Genomic DNA, 10854 nt, shown 5'->3' with positions numbered 1-10854 from the left:
TCACCCTCGTGCGTCCAACAGATCGCTATCAAAGGGGCTTCATGGTGTGCAAATTGGTTTACATGGTCGGTGTTTCGCTCTCGACGCACTGCTCGTCCCCATAAAAAGGAAGCCACGCTTCGATACCGGGCAAATCGACACGTGCTCGAAATATTACTGTTAAACGAAATTAAAAAGCGGTGTCATCGAGGCTCGCCTCTTCCACTGTATTTATTGCTCGACGCAAATGGAAAATACAATATGGCGTGTCACGAAAGACGAGCCTCGAAGCTAACAATCAGAAGGGACGTTCTAGCTGGTTCTCGATAAAAAGTAACCACAATTAAGAGCGGTTCGCGAAAGAAACGAGTCCCTAAGAATATTTACGAGTTATAATTCAGATAAGGTGGCGCGCCGACATTCAATTACAGGGGTGAAAGGTTGCACGGGCAATCATCGGCCCAGACAGTGGTCGAGTCTTGCTCGAGACCGTTGTTAAGTCACACTCTTCTTCCTCGAGCGTTCTTTTCCCCGTAATTACTAATTATTACGACGTAATTATCCGACATTAGAGCAACGTTTCGTTTCTCTGTGCGTGAGCAGTTCGCATAAGGGAGCGGAATACATTATTCGCGATTCCGTTTGCTTACGTGTGCACAGTCGTTTTGCGTTTCCTATGCTTTTTGCGCGCGAGAGCTTTTTTCGCCAAGTTTCGCAAGTATGCGTGCGTTTTAAGCCAAGACTTCACTTTCTTCTCTTTTAATGATCGCGAACTAATAGAGAACTTTTTTGAAAGATGGTTTCTTTTCAATTACTGCACAGTCTGCCTCATCTAACTTGAGCTCGATGGAACAGAGTATCGTTTGTTCGCAAATACGAGTTACTTTTACGCTTGTTCGACGATGGAAGATCGAATTTGGCGAGCGTAAGGGCGATACTGGTAAAAGTCCCCGTAGATATCGTAGGAAAGACTGAGAGCAGCGGTAGCACGAGCAGTCAATTAGCAAATTCTTAGGAAATCGCTTGGCATTGCAGCTGTTGTACGTTCTGCGTGCGTAATCTACATGCGAGGGCGGACTATATTATTCGCGCTTACACTTCAGACCCGTACACTGTAATTTATTGAACGAGCCGATGTAGATAACGAAAAAAGGGATAAGATCGTGAGCAATGCTGGCTCGAGGTATAAATGCTGGCTAACCCAGAAACCTGGTATTAAAGCGACCAGCGAACAATTTTACAACAGCTGAAAAATTTCAGTAAACGCACGGAGACCGTCCGTGAACACCAAATCGAACGATATCGATTAAAAAGATGGAGAATGTTAATAGAAGTACTTTGTAAAATGGAACTGTCGAACCCCTGGAAACACTTTAGATTTTAATAATTATTTTTAAATCGACGAGAAGATTGTGGACGCCCTCCAAACATAAGTACTTCCCTTTGACAAAAATTCTTTATGGTTTCTGTTATTTTTATTTTATATATAGTTTTCTAGAAATTTTCCTTGACCGTTTCCCCGTTGCTATTTCGCTGGAAAAAGAATCGCGAGCAGTCGGAAAACGGCGAAAGTTGATAATAATTCGGAATGACATTTAGTCGGTGTCGTGACTGGAGATCAGAGCCGATAAAACCACAACCAGTTGAGCTTCGTCGAGTTGATTTTTCTCGTTCCTCCTTTATTTTCAAACGGTCCCGTTGATCACGCGACTAACACATGTACCCATTAACTCGTTTACTGTCAAAACGTTTATATCAGGCCGGTGCGCATGAAACCTCGAATTGTCGCGTAAATGTTTGCCTCGTTACAATTACGCGACGGTGTATCGACGGTTCTATCGATCATCGTGAAATGCTCTTTTGCGAATCAACGGAACCGTGAATCACAGTTTCGAACGGATTTTCACCAAGGAAAATCCGTCGAGGTGACCGCGACGCGTTTCTAGGGTAATCGATCGACGCTCGTCAGTCGAGATCCGAGATCCGAGATCCGAGATCCGAGATCCGCATCGCTATGGGAATCATTAAGCACCTTTACAGTCGGGGCAGATATCGAATGACACGAAACGAGGCGAGTCGCGAAGTGCACGGTGCACGGATATCACATGCCGTAGAAAACTTTTTCTCCGGCGAGGTCGCACGAAGCATTTGGCCTCAAACTTTCCGCCGTGTCGATCCTGATAAAAAAAACTCCGACCACACTTCGTTTGCAGCGAGCTCGGTTGCTCACTAAACGTTGAATATCGTGAGAAACATTGCTGCATTTTTTGCCGTAAGAAAATCGCTGTTCGCTCGAAGGGAAAACCGCCACCGTTTAGATCACGAGATCGGGCGAAATAAACGCGCCCTTTATTTTTCCTCCCGCGTCGCCATATACGTACGTTTCCATCGAACGACACTGGCTGCACGATTTTCGAAAATTAACAGATTGCAAGTGGAAATAGAATGTATCGGTTGCTTTGGTACGCGACAAAATTAAGTGGAAATAGTTTCATTTATTATATATTCTCATGATGAATAGATCGAGATTAATATTCGATAAATAGCTTTTAATAAACGAGTGATTAATTTGAGATTTTTCAGGAGTAAAATAGGAGTTAGAGGAGAGGTTTTTTGATTGGCTGTGTGCGGTGAATAACTCGCGCGAAGCTAACACGATCGAGTTGTAAAATAAAGAGTGCCTTAGCACGCCTGTCAAAGCGCTCGGTTTCGTGTCGGTTCAGTTCTTTGCTTGTACTACTTTGGCCTATCTCTCATCCTGTTCCGTTTGCTTTGCTGCTCTTTCTTTCTCTCGTTTCCCCTCCATTCTGGCCCGTTGCTTCCGTCTTCTCCCTGTTCTCGTGCACTTGTTGCTTCGTCACGAAATCAGGCTGCTCGAAATTTTTAGCCTCGTCGACCCCATAGCACTCTGACGGAAAAGACGAGCCTACGGTACTTTCGTTATTATCTATCACGAACTATACCAAACAATTTACATTTATAAACGTATAGTTTGACATCATTTACGCTAGTTTACCTCTCACGTTGATGGTTCTTATTTCTCACAAAAGAAGACTTTACATTATGTATAAAATTAAGACTACGGTAGTCTGAAGACGTTACTCAGGTTTAACAGGTTCTTCCCCTGGAATCTTTACGCCCAAATATATTTAAAAATATACACTTATATTCAGAGCTCTGGAAAAAAATGATTTTTTCACAGTAAAAAATAATTTTTATATCGCGAGGATTGGAAGAAATATTTAGATTGTACACTCTGTACAAAAGATTCTTCCCCTTTACTTTGAGTCAGGTGTTGCTTAAAATATTTCTGTAGAAATTTTGAACCGTCATCGTTATGAGAAAAATTATCGAGTCGATGGATGGAGATTGTTTGTATTAGACGATGCATGATAATTAACCTCGTAGAACGGGAAAAGAACATAGATCGACTCGTCGAGATGAAGTATGTATATTAAATACGTGTACTAACTACCTTGGCTACGTGATGAAGCATTCCATTACACATGACTTAACATCACAACGTTCGTCGACAGTATCATGGAGGGAATTTCATAGCTCTCCATTAGCTCCTTTGCCAGCACGATATAATGGCTCTTTGATTACAGAGACGCAAATGCATTTAGCTAGTTCATCCCTACAGGCTATTCCACAAAATTTGATATCAACGGGAACCGGCGAAAGATCAAATATCTTTTCGAAACGATTTTATTTCATCTAACTCGTATTTCCAACGGGTATTTTTCTAAATTCCTATTCGTATTCTTGTTTCTTTGATAAGGAAGGAAAAAGGGTAAATATTCTACGGACAAACTATAATAGAATTCGTGGACACGAATATTATTTATTATTCATTTATTAACGGGTATTAAACCCTTTAGTACGAAGATGTAATATGCAAAGAACTACAGATGTGAATTTACATAGTCAAACATTATCGCTTAGTGAATGTAACAAAACAAATTAATTTACAATATGTTGCAAGGATAACTTTAGACTTTCTAATGATTGTTCAATTAAATCTGTTTTAGTGTGTACAATATTGTAATGCAAAATCAAATAATCTGATTGTTAAAGCATCCATAAATAATTTGATCAAGAACAGAATTAAGCGGTAATAAAATGACAATTTTTTAGCGTCGAAATATTAGTTGATTCGCTGTATTTGTAAATTGTACGACCACTCTGTCGAACAATTCCCAACTTCCCAGCAAACTAGCATTATTTAGCTCGAAAAATGTTACACAAACTATAATAGAATTCGTGGACACGAATATTGTAATACAAAATCAAATAATCTGATTTTTAAAGCATCCATAAATAATTTGATCAAGAACAGAATTAAGCGGTAATAAAATGACAATTTTTTAGCGTCGAAATATTAGTTGATTCGCTGTATTTGTAAATTGTACGACCACTCTGTCGAACAATTCCCAACTTCCCAGCAAACTAGCATTATTTAGCTCGAAAAATGTTACACAAACTATAATAGAATTCGTGGACACGAATAGTGTAATACAAAATCAAATAATCTGATTTTTAAAAAATCTACAAATAATTTGATCAAGACCAGAATTAAACGGTAATAAAATGACAATTTTTCAGCGTCGAATTATTAGTTAATTCGTTGTATTTGTAAATTATACGACCACTCTGTCGAACAATTCCCAACTTCCCAAGCAAACTAGAATTATTTAGCTCGAAAAATGTTACACAAACTATAATAGAATTCGTGGATACGAATATTGTAATGCAAAATCAAATAATCTGATTTTTAAAGTATCCATAAATAATTTGATCAAGAACAGAATTAAATGGTAATAAAATAACAATTTTTCAGCGTCGAATTATTAGTTGATTCGCTGTATTTGTAAATTGTACGACCACTCTGTCGAACAATTCCCAACTTCCCAGCAAACTAACATTATTTAGCTCGAAAAATGTTCGTAAATAATAATTATGCGACTACACCGAAACCACAGTGAAACGCGTAATAATCTGCAGTATTTTGCCCAGCACGGAGAACGTTGATATTTGATTGGTATTTTATTGTATAATGCGTTTTATTGTTTACGTGTCTGGGATCAGAGGGAAATACGAGAAGCGAATTCTCGGCCGTTTATGCGCAATTTCATGCGACGTAGCCTCAAAACAATACGTGGAAATTCATTTGTCGTGGATGGATTACGTTCAGTCAGGTAGAAATTTAATAATAACCAAAATGTGATATCACGGACACGCGGACTAACCTCGAAACTTTAATAACAAGCCAGGAATGTGTTTTCTTTGATTTCTGTTGAGACTCGATGATCGAAGGAAGATTCGAAGGATCGTGGATCAGAATCGACGCGAAACGATTGGAAAATATGAGAAAATTCTCGACGAAAAAACCATTTGCACGCGATTTACATTATTGTCGTTCCGAGAAAGTATGGTAATAATATTTCTCAGGTAGGAAGAAATTGAACACACATCGAAAGTATTCGGACACTTAGGTATGCTTGACTTTAACACTTTTTATTTTATTTTTCAAGCAAAATAAAATGGTCCGAGCGTTCGAATATTTTTGTGATTTAGTTGGAATGGATTGTTTTTACATCGACCGATCGAAGAGCGATTTCCAACGAACCGAACGCAACTTCTTTCCGTTCCCGAGTTCTAATGAAAATTGGTGTCCTCGATTCTTGATCAATTGCCTTCGTAATTGCAAATTCGATGATTATTGCGCTTCGAGAGCGTCTCGGGTCAGGAACGTCTCCACGAGTTTCGCGCCAAAGGAACCGACTGTTTACACGATCGGTTTGCGGCTCAATTCGAAAAGCAGAGATCACCATAGCGAATTTTGGATTATTTCTAACATCAAGAAACTTTTGCAGAAGTACCTTAACGTCGCGCTAAGGTATTTAAACTAACATCTACAAAAATATGCAAGATAAAACAACTTTTAGAAGCAAACGAACGTTATTTTTAATTCGCTAAATAGTAACATAGAGCGATTATTTGCAGCTATCAGAGCTACTTGCACGTTTCTTGGAAGCCAGTCGATTACGCGGTGTCCTTTACCTCCGTAGTGTCGACGGTATCAAAATCTTCGAACAAACTCGCCAGCCATGAATCGTTTTCGAACGAAGAAGCGAATTTCAAGACGCTGCGTTGCGAGTATCGACGATCGTTGGAGAAAGTATCGTCCGACAATCGCTATTCGTCGAAAGATGGTTGCGATTCGAAATTGCTCGACAAAAGGTACACCGATTCGTTCGAAAATCAGCGTAATGTCGTTGACAGAGACGTCGAATCGAATCCCACCGATCGTACAGCTTTGTCGATCGAGTCGATGGATCCACCGATCCGGAAATCGAAAAGGAACGCGTGCGTTCAAACCTCGAGGAGAAAATCTCGACGCAAGAAACGGAGGAAGGACGAGCGTCTCGAGACGGAAATTTGTGCGTTCGATCCCACGGAAAACTCGTCTTCCAAGAACATTAAAACGATCTTCAAGGCAGACGGTGCGTATTTAAACTACGAAAACAGCAAATCGAGCGTGGAATTGCGATACGTGAACCAGACGACGCAGAGAATCAAAGGGAAATCCTCCGAAAACAGAGACAAGGCGCGAAAAAAGTACACGAAGAGGCATGTTGCCTCAGAAAATAACTATAATTCGACGACGATCTATCGAAAGTTTAGCAACGAGTCGCGAGTCTACGAAAACATCGAAACGTCGAGCGCCATAGTTTGCAAAGACACGCAATTCAAGGGTAGCCTCTTCGTCGCTGACGATTACAAAATGGAGGACAAGATCTCCGAGATGATGATTCTCGGGAACGTGAAGAAGAGATTGGAGGAGGACTACGACGAGTATTTTTCGGTGAACGAGTTCGATTTGGAGACCGATCCGCCATCTTGGGACACCAAGACAACGTCATCGATGACTAAAATTCGGGAATCGAAGGAAAATTCGAGCCAAGAATCGAGGGAACGACCGATGGGTATCGATATTACGGACGACTGCATCGTCTGTGCCTCAAATTTGGATTTGAATCGTTCCCATAGCAGTTATTACAGCTCCTTGCGAGATCACGACTGCACACCGAGCTCGTCGATCGAGTATTGCAGCGCTACGAATGTTTCTTTGACGAGACTTTGTTCAGAGATCGAATCGTTATCGGTGCAGAGGAGCTCGTTGATCGATGCCTCGTTCGAGGAGAACGAGGATTTCCAAGACAGCAAAGAATTCCTCGACAAGAACCTGGCCAATCCTCCTACGAACGTGTCCAACTCGAAACTGATCACCGAGTCGTTGGATTCCGGGATACTCACCGATTATTCGCGTCATCTGATTCGCGCTCCTGAGGATCGTTCGCAAAGGAAGAACCAATCGAGCAACCAAGTCAGACGTTACGCCAGAGAGTGGGATCTGCTGCCTACTTACGATTTCGACACGGACAGCAGTTATTCGGACGAGTCGCTCGATCGAAGAGTCGACGTCGCGGTGAAGAAGTTCACCGAGAATCTGATCCTCGCCGAGAGAAGAGCCAGGGTGAAACTGAGGCTGCTGGAGAATCCCGCGAGCCACAGACAGGGAAGGAAACGACGGAAGAGGGTCCCACAAGTACGTACAGAAATTGTTCTTCGATGTTTTAGACCTTTGAATACTCAAAGTGCTTAATCACAGTCTATGGAACAAACGCAATTTAGATTTCTCGAAAGTGAACAACTTACACAATTTAGGAAAATTGCATCTATTTTAAACTATTTTATTAATTAATTCTGAATTACAAAGATGGTTAATGTTCGAGTCAGAGCATAAACATTGATACTTTTAAGGTTGTGCAATTTCTATGTGCAAATGTTTCTGTTTACGTGAAGAAAACTTTAAATTGCAGTAACTTTTAAATTAGTAGTGTCAATACTTTCTTGTAGAGGAGAAGAAAATGATCGTTGAAGTTTTTTAGTTTGCAGTAATACAAAAAGAATTTGGAAAGCGTTGTCGCCGTTTTTGAAACTTATAAAATGAAATGAATAACATTCAGGTGAAGAAAGTGTCAGAGTGTATTCTGAAACGCAGTCCTGCGTGCAGATTCGAGTCTCCCCACTGGTGGACAGACGACGATAGGATCCTAAGCAGTTCCACGCCGCCATTGTTCTCGTTTTCGGATTCCGAGATCGACCACATATAATCCCGCAAAAGCATTAAGTAAGAATCGACGGTTCGTCCGTCGTAAGTTCCGAACCATTCGATATCGACAATAATTTTATAGAATTTCCGTGTCAAGTTGTCCATATGTTTTTAGATCCTCCTCAAAAGTTGTCGAGGCGTTTGAAAAATGTATGACATAGATATGTTTCTATGTTACAGTTGATGTTACAGTTTTGTACAAATTATATTTTAATTAATTATATCGCAAAGAAAAAAAAAATAAAATACACGTTTAAAATCATGGGATTATTCGTTAACGTTAATAAGTTGAGCGTGGAACTCTCGGTGTATCGTCGTCCCTGGATTAAGTATAGGCCTGTCTTTTCAGTCCATAGTTGCACCGTTTTTTTCTTATAAAAACATGCACTCGCACGAACTGTGTTTCGAGAGCGGAAGGGGACGCATATTATAACAGTTTCGAGTCCCATGGCAAAAGGGCAAAAGTTAGGTAGGTTTGTCGAGGCAATGCTCGGAGATGCGGCAACAATCAAAATGTGGAGACACGTCGATTCTCGGCTGGTCCAACAGAAGTTCGACCACATCATTAGACGAGACTGACCGTCTCTGTACTGTGGTTTCCTTTGAGGGGGTCGAAACGAGCGTACTCGATACCCAGCCGAGCGGAAATGCATAAACGACCAACGGACGACGGGCCGGGACGAGCCTTTTCCCTCGTTCCACGCGCCAAAAAGGAAGACTGCTCTCTGTATTAGTGTTCTGACAACGGGCCAAACGTTTCCGTATCAAACGAGGGTCCTGGACGCGTCTCTTGGAAAAACTGACGTTGCAAGTGGACAACGCCCGATCAAAAGGAATCTCGCTTTCTTCCTGTCGTTCGAATGCTTCCGATTTTCTACAAATTACTTTTCCCTGTCTTTTGATGCGTGACCCTCGATTGCAATTCGATTTCTTTGCAACTACGATAAACAACGACAGGACTTTCAGACGACTCTGTCCTCCATAATCTTTGAAATGGTCGGAAATAATTAACGCTAAACCTGCCACGACCGGTTGAATGCTGTTGGTGTCCAAGAAAGAACACGAGTTGGTGGTATAGACTAGTTTAATATCGACTGAACACAAGCAGGCTCTTTTTCGGGGTTTTGTCCCTATTTATCTGTTTGTAGTAAGAGGGGAAGGGGTGCCGGATGGATGACTACTCTAGTAGCACTCGGATGAGTCCTAGTGTTGATGCGTAAGACTGTGTCCTAGTGTTTACACTGACTTTGCATTATTTTTGACAATGACAATGCTTTATATTTTTTTGTAAAGAACTGGACAAAATTTGGTATCAAATTCTGATTAGCTTCCAACATAAATAGGAAATATATGCGTAGCAAAGACGAAAGAAGAGAATCTTCAGTTTCCACCGTCTCAAAACAGTCTAACAACGCGTATTAAAAATAGTTAAACTTTAGACCCGTGCAGTTTTTAAACTACCAGTGTTTTATCTATAATCGAGGCACTGTTAGCAGCGGTAAACCTTCCTCTTCAAAATGGTTTTTGGTTTTTGTCGATCGGACTTTCCGTTTCGGAGATATCGTAATTTATGTAAAAGGGTATTTTTCTTAATTTGACTATCTCTGTCTCCGTCTGACGCGTTGCGTCGTTGCTCTCTCTCGCGCGTGAGTCGAGACAGTCACGTGACCAGGAAGTCGTAGTATTTCCAAGAATTTACTACGCGCTGTTTACTATCTTCGCGCGCGCGAGTTCATTCATCTCGCGCCGATGTCAACAATGAAACGTAAACAAACTTCGGACCCTTGTATCTCCGAAACTAAAATCGCTATATCTCCGGAACTAATTACGCTATCTACTTGTTCGAACGCTCATTTTAAAGGGGGAACGCTCCTCTATCTAACGAATATAACTACTTTTATAATTTATGTTGTCTTCTATGTTTATTTAGATATTTACTGTGACTCTATACACCCAAAAAAATTTCAACAATTTTTATTGATCGTACGACTGATGTACGATAAAACTGGATCATAAATTGTTTATTTAATTGAAAATTGATTTAAATCTGTATACAGGATGTCTTCTATATTTATTTAGATATTTACTTCGACTCTATGCACCCAAAAAAATTTCAACAATTTCTATCAATCATATGATTAGTATACGATAAAACTGGATCATAAATTGTTTATTTAATTGAAAATTGATTTAAATCTCTATACAGGATGTCTTCTATATTTATTTAGATATTTACTTTGGCTTTATGCACCCAAAAAAATTTCAACAATTTTTATTGATCGTACGACTGATGTACGATAAAACTGGATCATAAATTGTTTATTTAATTGAAAATTGATCTAAATCTCTATACAGGATGTTTGCATAATTACCATGCCATTTTTGCGAGGAAATTTTCAAAAATGTTTCGAGTCTGCGTTCTTGTTGATGACAACTTTCGATAGTTTGGTACATTTTTCCACGCCGTTTAAAATACACCCTGTATAAGATAATCTGTAACGTGCCCCGAGAGGAAGTCCGCGAGGAACTTTTTCCAGGCAGCCACGGTGACAGGGACGTCGAAGATCTCAGTGTGTCCCACATAGCGGATCCGAGATTACCACGATATTTATTTCTCTCTTTGTATAGACTCTCTTGCAGCACCAGAACGAACTGGTGTGGGTCACCATACATATATATATGTATATATATCAAAG

The sequence above is a fragment of the Colletes gigas genome, unplaced genomic scaffold, assembly GCF_013123115.1.
Source record: "Colletes gigas isolate AHSC1104 unplaced genomic scaffold, ASM1312311v1 Colletes_gigas_Sc00002, whole genome shotgun sequence".
NCBI lineage: Eukaryota > Metazoa > Arthropoda > Insecta > Hymenoptera > Colletidae > Colletes > Colletes gigas.
Note: the sequence above shows the minus strand (reverse complement) of the source record.